Below are 15,349 nucleotides of genomic sequence, written 5' to 3'. Positions count from 1 at the left end.
TACATATCCTCTCAATCTTTTGTAAGCTGCAGCTATAAGAAACTTGCCTCTATTCAATAATGTGTTTTGATCTCCCAATGTCTCATAATATTTCTTCATATGAATAATATTCCTAACCATCCATGATGCTTGAGTAGGAACTTTCATATCATTCAAATTTTGTTGTTTTATGTAGTATGTATGGACCCATGTTATCCAAAGTTTATCCTTTTTCAGACTAAGTGTCCATAGTAGTTTACACAGTGCAGCCTGATTCCAGATTTTCAAGTTTAAAAGGTATAACCCTCCAGCTCCTTTGTGAAGACAAATGTGATCCCAAGAAACCAATGCTCTTTTTGTGATGCTAGTTTCTCCAGACCAGAGATAACTTCTACATGTTGCCTCAATCATCTTAGTCACCTTCTGGGGGAGAAGAAACAGTTGAGACCAATATGCTTGAACCCCAAATAGCACAACCTTAATCAACTGCAGTCTACCTGCATAGGACAAGCACTTTGGCATCCAATTTGTGATTCTAACTGTTATTTTGTTGACTAAAGGTTTGCATTGCTGAACCGTTGGCCTCTCAGTGGACAGGGGAACACCAAGATATCTGAAAGGCAATTCTCCTATTTCATACCCAATTAATGCTAGGATATTTCTTTGTTCCTAAGATTGTACCCCTCCAATGTATACTCGACTTTTGCTAAGGTTTGCTTTGAGGCCCGAAGCTTCAGAAAATGGTGTAAATTTTTCCATGACCAAATGAATAGAATGTGTATCTCCTTTATCAAACATTAAGAGATCATCTACAAAGCAAAGGTGCACAATACCAAGTTTCTGACATCTTGGATGGAAATTAAAATCAGGATCTAATCTAAGTGAGTTTAGGCACCTATGCAGATACTCCATCAAGATAGCAAAAATGTATGGAGACATTGGATCTCCTTGTCTCGGTCCTCTCTTAGCTTGAATGACATCAGTTAACTTCCCATTAATCTGGAAATATAGCTAACAGTTTTAATGCAAGTCATTATCCAACCCACCATAGTGATAGGACATCCTATCTCTTGTAGCATTTGTTCAATAAATCACCACTCAACTGAATCATAAGATTTTTGGAGGTCAAAATTTATCACACATCTAGGAGAGATGTTTTTCCTAGTATACCCCTTTACAAGTTCATGACTTAGTATAATATTATCAGAGATGAGCCTGCCAGGAATAAAAGCTGATTGACTATTTCCCACTACACCATCCAGTACCCCTTTAATCCTGGTAGAAATGATTTTAGAGATTATTTTGTAGAAAGTAGGGCAACAAGCTATAGGTCTGAAATCTTTCATTGTTTCAAGATAAGTACCTTTTTGTATTAAAGTGACCACAATATTATTCACAACTCTCAGTAGCTTATTGTGTTAAAAAAATTCTTGAACAGCTGTAAAGATATCTTCTTGAATAATTTCCCATGTTTTTTTTTTTGAAAAAACATGCACTGAGCCCATCAATCCCTGGTGCTTTGTTATCATCAATATCAAATAAGGCAGCCTTCACTTCTTCCTTCGTGACAGCTACACACAGATCCCTTTGTTGTTGTAGATTCAGTTTTGGTCCTTGCCTCATGATGGTCAGATCTATGGTTGGAATTTTATCTGCTGCAGCACCCATTAGGCCCTTGTAAAATGTTAGCATCTCCTGTTCAATGTCCTTTTATTGTACTAGTTCTCTGCCATCAGCACTTTTGATCATGGAAATATTGTTTGAGCTAGCCCTTGATTTCATGCAATTAAAGAAGTATCCGTTGTTGCAATCTTCAGAAAGTATCCAGTGTGCTTTTGATTTCTGTCTGAAAACTTTCTCTTGGGTGTTCATCCACTTGTTCATATACAACAAAGCCTCCTTTTCCATTTCCAGTAGCTCAGAGGTGCTTTTGGTTGTGATTGATTCTTGGATGTCCACTAATTTATTTCTAGCTGTTTCAACCCATGTATCAATACTCCCCATGTTATCCTTTTTAAGCTGCTTTAGTGTGTGCTACAATGATCATAAAGTTTTCCTCCTCAGTTATTATATTTAAAAATCTAAATGGTTTCCTCCTCTAATTGCGATTTGGTGTGATTTGCATATGGATAGGAGAGTGATTTGAGAAGAAGTTCTCCTTATATTGAGCTGTTATATTGCCATATCTAACCATCCATTGAGAATTGCAATTGGCTTTGTCTATTTGGCTCCATACATATCTGTTAGTCCAGGTGAAAAACCTCCCAGTAGCTTTCATATTAGTTAAGCATAAGCTATCCATAATTTTCTGAAAATCCCTTGTTTCTGCCTCAGCAACATCTTGTCCTCCATTTCTATCCTTTGGATTAGATGGTGAGTTAAAGTCTCCACATATACACCATGGATCATTCATCATACCACCAATTCTGGATAAACTAACCCATAGCGATTGCCTTTCCATTTGGTTATTACTACCATACACTACAGTTAAGTAGCTAGCAAAACTGGATCTTCTATCAGTGACTTGGCAGTGAATGAATTGATAATGAGTTTCTAAGATTGACACAACAACATTAGCATACTTCCATAGTAGCCATATTCTTCCATTTACTGCCTGATGATAGTTATTATTGAAATTCCATCCCTTTGCCACTCTCTTCAAACTTGCATTAGATTTAGGTTCGTTTACTTTAGTCTCCACTAGTCCAGCCAAACAAATTTTATGTTTTGCTAAATAATTTCCCATCTCCCTTTGTTTGAAGGGCACATTTAGGCCCCTCACATTCCAAAAAAACCAATTCATTGAGAAGCAACTGATTTTCCCTTATCATGGGGTCTATCAAACCTAAGTGTACCTACATTGTCACGCCCCGAACCATGGCCTGGGTGAAACACGAGACTCGGTGCCTTACTGTATGTGACTGAGCGAATCACATGGCTTGTTGAATCATCATGAGGCATACATGAGCGGAATATAACATGAAACATGATGGGCTTTAAGGAAACACATGAAGTCATAATAATTTATAAAATACTTATTTAAAACATGAATGCAGAAATACCATGAATCAAGCCAAAGATGGCTAAACAACTCTGAATATCTGACATAACATAACTGACTAGTCTAGTCTTCGAAACCTCTATCATGAGTCTAAAATGAAATTCATTATCGCTGGGAAAAGGCCCTCAACATACCTTTAATGCATAAACTACTATAGGATAAATGACTGACTAAACCCCGAAGGAGATGGGGCTCACCAATATGCTGATACGAGCAAATCCTACTGAGCAGATACATCGTCCTGTAAATTCATACCTGCATCGTGAAATCCAAGCCCCCGAGCAATAAAAGGGGATATCAACACATTGAATGTACTGGTATGTAAAGCAACTGAATGAAATAACATGGGACATGGAATAACATGATAAGAGGTTAACTGAAAACCTGGACATGATCATGAGCATGATATATATATGAGTAAAACATATTAAGTAGGGAAAGCATTGCATAATCGACAACATGATATCACTACGCGGGTACGTGAAGTCTTGTACCTCACCGGACCAGCAGAGCTCCCACACTTTGAAAGTGGTATGAGATGAAAAAATGACATGAAAGGATCCAATCAATATAACATGAATGAATCGTCCTAACTGGGCGGAGCGATCCTTATCCTACGATGGCTAATGTAGTTTCAGGCTATTTGAGCCTTCTCGGTAATTTGTGCAACTCCCAAAAACATGAACATGATATAGTTGGCTAAGAAGCTCGTGATTTTCGTGAAATAACTTGTAAACATGGTTTCATGGAATAACTTGTAGGCATGTTTTGAAATGATATAACATAAACATGGTTTCATATCAAATAGCATGTAAAACATAGGTTTGAATGATATAGTATAATCATGAGTTCATATTGTAAAGCTTGTGTGAAAGCATATAAGGTATCATACTTTTAAACTCATAAAGTTAATAATTTAAATACTTGAAACTCATGGAATTAGGCAAGGGTTCATGGAACATGTAAGGGTCCCCAATTACCATAAAGGAAGCTTTGGAATACAATAACGAACTATTCATAGGAACATGGTATGTCATAGCATATAGACTTAGGGTTATCATGAACATATCTAGAAGCCTAGATTTTGTAAAATTTCATACTTTCATGGAAGAACGTGGCGTGGGGAACAACAAATATGTTCCCACATGTAGCTAGTAGCTTTACATACCTGGTAATGCTCCAAACCCGAAATAAAAATCTGAACTTTGTGGAAGAATCCCAAAGCTTTAGTCTTGAATCCGTTAAATGGGTTTTCTTGAAAACCCTAAGTTAAAAAGAATGGATTCTTGTTTAATGTTCATTAAATATGTTAGAATCCATTTGAAATAGATTGGGATTGCTTATCTTAATGTTCTTAGTGATGGAGAATAGGAGTTGTTCGTTCTAGGGCTTGGAAACTGGTGAAAAGTGAAAAATAGAACTGAACCCTCGTATTTATAGATTCTGGTGAATGCGCGCAAAGTACGGCCTAAATATACATCCCGTACTTTAAAGTATGACCTGTACATCATGGCCGTACATTGGGTAAAACTTTTAGTGATAATTTAATTTCGACGAGGGAAGTACGGGCTTAAGGTACGTTTCGTACTTCAAAGTACAGCCCATACTCTTCCCCCGATGTACGCCCACCATTGTACGTTCCGTACATCAAAGTACAGCCCGTAGATTGGTTGTAAAATGTACAATTGGCATTTTGAGGCCAAATGTTCCAATTCTACCACTTTTGTCTTGGTTTCTAAGTCCCCGAATCATGAGCATCAACTGGTTAGGGATATGAGGTGTTACAATATCTCCCTCTTGGGATCATTCGTCCTTGAATGATGGGTCGTGGTTAAGAATGGGACGGGAGGTGGATTGAATACATGAACATGAAGGAAACATTACATGTAACGTGGAGGCTGAATTATCATGACATAGTTACATGGAAACATGAATAATGAAGCATGGCTGATGAGTGCCTGAACATGAACGGGAAACATGAGACATGAATACATAAGGGATATGACATGGATACGGAGGTTAGTTACCTTAGGTGTCCTCTTTTGGTTCGTCAAACAAGTATGGATACTTGGATTTCATATCTTCTTCGGCTTCCCATGTAGCTTCTTCAGCTTTATGACTCCTCTATAAAACTTTAACTGAGGCAACTTCCTTAGTTCTCAACTTGCGAACTTGACGGTCAAGAATTGCAATAGGGATCTCCTCATAGGTTAGACCATCCTTAATCGTTATAGTATCAGCAGGAACAATCAACGACAGGTCCCTTACACACTTTCTCAACATGGACACATGAAACACTAGAAGTACAGCGACCAACTCCTAGGGCAACTCAAGTTCAAAAGATACTTGACTAACCTTTCGAAGAATTCTGTAAGGTCCGATATGTCACGACCCAACCCCGTAGGCCGTGACTGGTGCCCTAATTGGGCACCCTGACATACCTATCCATATCGAATCACATACAATTAGCATATACGGCCACAATTACTATATGTCGTCTCAAACTATATCAAACTGTATCGAACACATTTCAACGCAACCATATGCGGAAATATATGTATATATATATATATCAAAAAGCCGGCAAGGCTATCAAACATATCAAGAGCCGACAAGGCTAACAGATGTATCAAAAGCCGACAAGGCTAACGGATGGCACAACGGCCCAAAACATATACAAAGTGCACGCCGACAAGGCTGCCATAACGAATAAGGTCGTACAAACACATCTGTACAGAAGTAGGCACACACACCCACAAATACGTCTACAAACCTCTAAACAGACCAACAGAACATATGGCGGGACAGGGCCCCGCCATACCCCTGAACAAATATGTACATACACAACGAACAAAATGTATACCAAAATATGTGCTCTGAAATGAGAAGAGCACTCCAACGGCAGAAGGGGGTGTCCTAGACTGGAGGATCACCAAACTGTGCGTCTGTACCTGCGGGCATGAAACGCAGCCCCCGAAGAAAGGGGGTCAGTACGAAATATGTACTGAGTATGCAAAGCAGAATGTACAGAAAGCAAATCTGAGATATAAACGAAATGGAAGTATCAAACATAAATGCAAATCCAACATATCAAAAATTTTTTACTTTCAAAAACATGTAAGTCATGCATCGGGTACAGAAGAATATGGTCGCCCACCCGTCGATGGCGCCATAACACAACATAACACCAGAAAGTCTCAAATCTCCGTATCCCCGTCACATATCACATCACAACATAACGCCATACACAGCATAACACCACAATTTAGGTGGAACCCGACCCTCTTTTGCGAGTAGCTCGGTGAACCATAAACACAGCATAACTCCGGAGTATATCAAAATGCGCACGATAACAGAACCGGCCCGGGACTCGGCGAAGGGATAACAGAATGCACGAGTAGAGTCGTGAGTAGTCATATGCACAAAATTATTATCACAAACTCAAACATAAGTAAAAATGATCATATTCGAAATCGGAATAATAGTCATACCAAATTCTTTCAAAAGTTCTCTGAATCGCATAAGGAAAGTCGCGGGACCCACGAACGGGTATTGACCCGAGTCGGGCCCGCCTATGGAAATCATACTCATTATACATCATGCAAACTCTTATGGAAATGTTGGAACAATCCGAGCCTTTATGCGAAAGATATGGCATTCAAAAATTACGAAATTCATTAAAGCGAAACCTTTTTGTACAAAGTTTGGAAAAACCTTCTTTCAAAAACATAATGGTTCATTTTTCATCAAATCATACCTAAGAGTGTCAAGGAATATATATAGATCATATAATGCTCGGATTCCGGATTTGGAATTTCCTTAAGGCTCTAATCTAGCCTATGTGAAACTAAGGCATGCCAAGAAAAGAAGGTTGCTTTACATACCTCGAACGCACTCCAAGCTAGCCGATCTAAAGTTATTCCCAATCTACGCCTCGGGCTCCCCAAGGTCTACAAATATGCCAACGAAGATCCCATATTAACCATAGGCACTTAAGCAATTATTTATTCCAAACTAACTCTAAATTCTACAGAAAATTCGGCAGCATTTCCCCTGTAAATAGGCCAACCCGAGAATTTAACTCGCTCAAAATCAACAACAACAACCACAATAACCAACCTAGCAACATCGATAATCAATTCGAAAGGCAAAATAACATTAATAGCTCTCTTTTACACCATTCGACAACTTTCCAAATATTCAATTTAACGGCTTACCTTCAAGCCAACATCAACGCTTATACATTCAAATACTAACCCAAACCCATACTAACAACATTCAAGAACATTCTAAACAATTCACATAATATTTCCAACAATCCAATAATTTTCCTAAGTTGGCCGAAAACAGACCCCAACCGAGAACAGCCCTTTTTAACACATTCCTCATTTTCAAATCATTATCAATATTTCCATATTCATATACTAATTTAAGATCATTCAAACATAGGCCAAGAATATTCCAAGCCATATATCCAATACTCAACAATTCCATATTCCATCCAAAATTTCTACATAATCAACAAAACCATCACAACACATTTTTTTACTTACAAATTCATAATCAACAACACCAATCCGTACTTTGACAACTTCATTTCCTCAATATCACAAAATCATTCTAAAGTGACATAATCTTCTACATTCCATTTCCAATATAAATTTCACCATAACCACAACTAGAATACAACATAAAATTCAACTCATTTTGTCTATACATCAACACACCCACTTTGCAAACTTTCATATTTCCATAAATTCTACTCATTTCCACATACTACAACACAAACAAACCTTCATAACATAAGAAAAAGGAATTGATTCTTACCTTTTTTTACAATCTTCTTCACTTGACCAAGTTGTCAACTTGAAGAAACAAGTGCTCTTTCTTCCAAAACAACTACACCAAGTTGTAAAGGACCCTTGAATTAGTGGAAATACCACAAGAAAATAATTTTTGGAGAAAGATTTCAAAGGGGCAAAAATTCAAGAGCTTGGCCGTATGGCCCTTTTATTTTGCTCTTCTTTGTTCTTGTTCTTGCTTTCTAATTTTTCTTGAATGTTCTATGAGTTTATGACTCATATATGACCCTTATATTAATTAGCACATGGAAATTAATAAAGTCCATGGGCTTGGGCCATTGTTAGCCGGCCACCCTTCTCTCTTTGGGCCTAAATTTTTCTTTTCATTTTTTTGGGCCAACCCGGTTGGTCCCGAGTTGGGCCTAGCCCACTGACCTTTCGACCTTAAAACGTTCATATCTCCTTGCACCGACGTCACCTGAGAACCCACGACCTATGGTTGGAAAGCTAATTCAATTATCTACAACTTCTATTTCTTGGTATTTTTCCAAATTCCAAACTTATAATACCGTTTTTTCCCCTAAAAGTCAGGTCACCCGAAAACGTTTTCTTAAAAATATTCGTTTGGAGGGCTTCCACTTTGATTTGGCCCAAGGGCCCTTCACGAGTTGTGTTTAACTTTACATATGCGATTCATATAACTTGTCACATGTTCCAAAAAAAAATCTTGACGTGTGGGCCCCACCTCAGCTTACAAATAATCCGACGTTCGAAAATACGGGATATAACACGATATATCTGGGACTGAGTTCCCCTTTCTTGCCAAATCTCATAACACCGTTCATAGGCGATACCTTAAGGAACACCCAACCATTAACTTAAAATTCTGGTCCCTTCGCCTCACATCTGTATAAGACTTCTGGTGACTCTAAGCCGTTCTCAAATGCTCTTGAATTAACTTGACTTTCTCCATAGCCTGATAGACCAAGTCTGGTCCTAACAATTCTGCTTCAGCAACTTTGAACTAGCCAATTAGCGATCTATACCTTCGCCCATACAAAGCTTCAAACGGTGTCATCCCAATGCTAGTATGATAACTATTATTATAAGAAAATTCAATGAGAGGTAAATGATCATCCCAATTACCTTTTAAATCTAGGACACATGCTCTTAATATGTCCTCAAGAGTCTGAATAGTACGCTCCGCCTAACCATCTGTCTGCGAATGAAAGGCTGTGCTGAGGTTCACCTTGGTACCCAATCCTTTCTGAAAGGATTTCCAGAAGTTCACCGTGAAATGAGCACCACGATCTGAAATAATAGACACTGGTGTCCCATGCAATTTGACAATTTTATTAACATACAACTTGTCATAATCATCTGCTGAATATGTGGCCTTGACTGGCAATAAGTGTGCCGACTCAGTAAGCCGGTCAACGATCACCCAAATAGAGTCATACCTCCTAACTAAACGGGGTAAACCTAATACAAAATTCATGTTGATCATTTCCCATTTTCAGATAGGAATATCAATATTCCGAGCCAAGCCACTAGGCCTCTGGTATTCGGCTTTCACTTGCTGACAATTCGGGCACCTAGCCACAAAATCTGCTACATTATTCTTCATATTGTTCCACCAATAAATTTCCTTAAGATCATGATACATCTTAGTGGAACCTGGGTGAATGGAATACCTAGAGTTGTGAGCTTCTGACATGATTCGCTCTCTGAGCCCATCTAAATCTGGAACACATAATCTGGCCTGGTACCTCAAGATACCATCATCTCCCCCTTGTTCAAAAGTTATTGTCTTATGCTTGTGAATCCCCTCTTTCAGCTGCAACAAGTAGGGATCCTTGTATTATTTCTCCTTAATTTTAACGACTAAGAAGGAAAGGGCTCTATTAGGACCAACCACACCACCATCCTCGAAGTCCAATAGTCGAACTCCAAGATTGGCCAAACAGTGAACTTCCTTGGTTATAGTTCTTTTATCTGTCTCAACGTGAGCTAAACTTCCCATGGAACGCCGACTGAGAGCATCGGCTACAACATTCTCCTTCCCTAGATAATAGAAAATATCCACATCATAATCCTTAAGTAATTTGAGCCATTTGCTCTGTCTAAGATTCAGCTCCCTCTGCTTAAAGATATACTGCAGGCTTTTATGATCAGTGAAAATATTCACATGCACTCCATACAAATAATGACGCCATATCTTAAGTGCAAAAACCACAGCTACCAACTCTAAGTCATGAGTCAGATAATTCTTTTTGTGAGTCTTAAGCTGTCTAGATACATAAACAACATCCCTAACATGTTGCATTAAGACACATCCGAGACCGACTCCTGAAGCATCATAATAAACCACAAACCTTTCGGTTCCTTCTAGTAGCGTAAAATCTGGAGCAGCAGTCAATCTCTTCTTCAACTCTTCGAAACTTCGTTCACATGTACCACTGAAACTTAACATTTTTCTGAGTCAACTTCGTTAACAGAGCTGAGATAGAGGAAAACCCCTCTACAAAATGTCTGTAATAGCCTGCCAGACCCAAGAAACTTCTGATATCTGATGCCGAGGTGGGTATGGGCCAATTCTTAACAACGTCAATTTTCTGAGAGTCAAACTTTACGCCTTCACCCGAAATTACATGGCCAAAGAATGTCACTGACTTGAACCAAAACTCACACTTTGAGAATTTTGCATAAAACTTGCGATCCTTAAGCGTTTGCAATACTATTCTGAGATGATCTGCATGTTCAGCCTCACTACGGGAATACACCAAAATATCATCAATGAAGACAATGACGAATAAATCGAGATAAGGCTTGAAGACCCAGTTCATAAGATCCATGAAGGCAGCTGGTGCATTTGTCAACCCAAACGACATAACAAGAAATTCAAAGTGACCATTACGGGTTCTGAAAGAAGTTTTTAGAATATTAACTTGCTTAGCCTTTAACTGATAGTAGCCTGATCTGAATTACCCTTCCACTCTATAACTGGCTCGTTTAGAAACTCAAATTTCACTACTTTGGTTCGACAATATACCGTGGCATAACATGAAGCTAACCAATTCATACCAATGATTACTTCAAAGTCTACCATCTCTAACTCTGCTAGGTCAGCTATGGTCCTGCGGTGATAGATTAGAACTGGGCAATCCCTATAAATACGTCTAGCTATAACTAATTCCCCAACTGGGATGGACACCTCAAAGGGTTCATGCAATTTTTCTGGTTCAATCCCAAATTTCTAAGCAATAAATAGGGTTACATAAGATAAAGTGGATCCTGGGTCAATAAGGGCTTAAACATCAAATGTGAAAACTGTTAATGTACCTGTGACCGTATATGCATGAGCTTCTATATCCTGACGACCTGTCAATGCATACAAACGGTTCTGACCACTGCCCGTATTATCGGACCTTGCCGCTCCACGCCCCTACTGGGCCATATTGTAATGAGGGCTGCTGAATTTGGGGACTACGCCATATTACCTCCAGTAACTTGCTTAGCTGACGGGCAGTCCTTCTGAAAATGGCCCTTCCGACCATATCTAAAGCATGCATCAGTACCCACACGACACTCACCTGAGTGTGTCTTATTACACTGCCGTATATCGGATTGGTATAAGTCGACTGACCTACATTAGCCTGAGAGTGAGAACGTGATGGCCTGAAATTCTGCTTCTTATCATTGCAGAACTTAGGGACTGAGGCACTTGTTGTGGATGGAGCAGGTCCCGTTGACCTGTTCTTAAAGACCTTTCTGTTTCCATTACCACTGAATTGACCTGTAGATTTGGCCCTTTTGTTGAATTCTCTATCTTTCTCTTTCTGCAAGGCTTCCTCTTCCTTCAGCCTCATCTAGTTTCCTTGTACAAAAGCAACCATTTTGGAGATAGTCATCTCCTTGTTCTGTGAAGAAATATTGGCCCCATCGTACAAGTGGGGATCAAGACCATAAGCAAACCTCCTCACTCTTTCTCTCATGTACAATATCATAAGTGGAGCGTGCTTAGCCAGACTAACAAACTCTAAATAGTAGTCCTGAACTGACCTGCCATTCTATTTAAGCTTCAGGAATTGCTCAGCCTTAGCTTCTCTGACTTCTACTGGCATGAAATGGTCCAAGAATACGCTTGCAAATTCATCCCATGTTGCATCAGGCGCATCCTCCCCTCGGGACAACTCCCAAGATTCATACCAAGTGTTAGCAATGCCCTGCAGCTGATGAGCTCCAAAGGTATTTGCCTCAGTCTCTGTGACAGTCATAACCCTAAAGATTTTCTGGAGGGCAAAAATGTAATCCTAAGGGTCCTCATCTTTCTTAGTACCTGTGAAGACTGGGAGATTCATCTTGAGAAAGTCCTTAGTCTTAGAAGACTCTCCATTATTCCCTGAACTTGACCCGTAGTCCTGACGTTGGGCCTAAGCTGCTACTAATTGTGTGAGCAAGTTAATAGTAGTCTGTTGGATAGCCTCTGTCCTTGTAAAATTAGAGGAACTGGAGTCTCTGTTGGAGTAGTAGTCGTTGGGGGCGTAGTCTCTGGAAGAGGTGCCTAATCCGAAGTAGCTCGGATAGCCTCTGTCCTTGTAGAATTAGCAGCTGCCATTTGGCTGTTTGAAGTTTTCCTCTTTGCAGGCTTGATTCTGAAAATACGTACATGCACGAATTAGAAAGGCATCCTGAGAGTACTGCTCTAACTGCACGATCTAAAGTATAAAATAAGTGAGATAATTCTAAATGTCTTAGTGATCAACTATTTATATGTGTGGGGCTTTCACACATAAAAATGACTGCACTGGACACGATTTCATAGACTCCCTAAAACACTTGAACCTAGGCTCTGATTCCACGTTTTGTCACACCTCGAACCATGGCCTGGGCAAAACACGGCTCTCGGTGCCTTACTGCATGTGACCGAGCGAATCACATAGCTTGAATCATCATGAGGCATACATGAGCGAAATATAACATGAAACATGATGGGCTTCAAGAAAACACATGAGGTCATAATTATTTATAAAATACTCGTTTAAAACATGAATGCGGAAATACCATGAATCAAGCCAAAGACGGCTAAATAACTCTGAATATCTGACATAACAAAACTGACTGGTCTAGTCTATGAAACCTCTATCATGAGTCTGAAATGGAAGTCATAACTGCTGGGAAAAGGCCCCCAGCATATCTTTAATGCATAAACTACCATAGGATAAATGATTGACTAAACCCCGAAGGAGATGAGGCTCACCAATATGTTAATTCGAGCAAATCCTACTGAGCAGATATGTCGTCCTGTAAATTCGTACCTGCATCGTGAAATGCAGGCTCCCCGGCAATAAAAGGGGACGTCGGCACATTGAATATACTGGTATGTAAAGCAACTGAATGAAATAACACGGGACATAAAATAACATGATAAGAGGTTAACTGAAAACCTAGACATGAGCATGAGCATGAATATATATAAAACATGAGTAAGACATATTAAGTAGGGAGAGCATTGTATAATCGACAACATGATATCAATACGCGAGTACGTGGAGTCTGGTACCTCAACGGACCAGCAGAGCTCCCACACCTTGCCAGGGATATGAGATGAAAACATTGCATCAAAGGATGCAATCAATATAACATGAAGGAATCGTCCTAACTGGGGGGAGCAATTCTTATCCTACAGTGGCTAACGTAGTTTCAGGCTGTCTGAGCCTTCTAGGTAATTTGTGCAACTCCCAAAAATATGAACATGATATAGTTGGCTAAGAAGCCCGTGATTTTCGTGAAATAACTTATAAACATGATTTCATGGAATAACTTGTAGGCATGTTTTGAAATGATATACCATCAACATGGTTTCATATCAAATAGCATGTAAAACATGGGTTTGAATGATATAGTATAATCATGAGTTCATATTGTAAAGCTATTGTGAAAACATATAAGGTTTCATACTTTTAAACTCATAAAGTTAATAACTTGAATGCTTAGAACTCATGGAATTAGGCATGGGTTCATGGAACACATAAGGGTCCCTAATTATCGTAAAGGTAGCTTAGGAATACAATAACGAACTATTCATAGGAACATGATATATCATATTTAGGGTTATCACAAACATATCTAGAACCCTAGTTTTTGTATAATTTCTTACTTTCATGGAAGAACGTGGCGTGGGGAAGAACAAAAATGTTCCCACATGTAGATAGTAGCTCTACATACTTGGTAATGCTCCAAACCCGAAATAAAAAGCTAAACTTTATGGAAGAATCCCAAAGCTTTAGTCTTGAATCCTTTAAATGAGTTTTCTTGAAAACCCTAAGTTAAAAAGAATGGATTATTGTTGAATGTTCATTACATATGTTAGAATCCATTTGAAATAGGTTGGGATTGCTTACCATAACATTCTTGGTGATGGAGAATGAGAGTTGTTCGTTCTACGGCTTGGAAACTGGTGAAAAGTGAATAACAGAACTGAACCCTCGTATTTATGGATTCTGGTGAGCGCGGGAAAAGTACGGCCTAAATGTACATCCTGTACTTTAAAGTACGGCCCGTACATTGTGGTCGTACATTGGGTAAAACTTCCAGTGATAATTTAATTTCTACAGGGGAAGTACAGGCTCAAGGTATGACCCGTACTTCAAAGTACGACCCGTACTTTTCTGCCCGTACTTGGTTTAACAGGTCTTAATGCTCTCTTCCAGTTCCCCCCAATGTACGCCCACCATTGTACATCCCGTACATCAAAGTACGGCCCGTACTTTGGTTGTAAAACGTACAATTGTCGTTCTGAGGCCAAATTTTCCAATTCTAGCACTTTTGTCTTGGTTTCTAAGTCCCTGAATCATGAATATCAACTAGTTAGGGATACGAGGTGTTACATACATTTCCTTTGCTAAGCAAAGTAAACTTGTTCTTAGGAGTCACCACATTTGGTCTTAACTCTATAACACCTTGCTGTATTAGAGCAGCATAGGACATGCTACCCATTGCACCACTAGCTGGGGAGGAACTGCTAGCCATATTCTGTTTGGGTATAGTAACTCTGGGATATGCTTTAGATGCTTTGGGATCCTCTTTAGCACCCAGATTTACCTCAAGAGCAACAACAGGCTTGGCCACATCAGTAACTTTAGTAGTTGCCTTGACCACCTCAGCAACTTTAGCTATATCTGCCGTTTGTGGTGCTACTACTGGTCCTTGTGTAGTGTCTTTGCTCATCCAATGTTGAGCTGGTGGTTTACCTTTATTTTCCCCTTGTTTTTGTATTTGTTGCTCTGGTTGGGCATGATTTGGAGGCTGAGTTACCTCTTCTCTTCATTCATGCCCATAGGTGATACATTTCTTATAGAATTTAGGTTTACATTCATACCCCACAGCTTGTGAGAATTGTCTGCCAGAGGTTTCAGTAATGTCAATTGTTTTTGGCAGCTCTTGCATTATATTCATATCCACTAGTACTCTAGCATAGGATACTCTAGTTTTATTTTTGGTGCAT

Source organism: Lycium barbarum, chromosome 8, assembly GCF_019175385.1.
Source record: "Lycium barbarum isolate Lr01 chromosome 8, ASM1917538v2, whole genome shotgun sequence".
Classification (NCBI taxonomy): Eukaryota; Viridiplantae; Streptophyta; class Magnoliopsida; order Solanales; family Solanaceae; genus Lycium; species Lycium barbarum.
Note: the sequence above shows the minus strand (reverse complement) of the source record.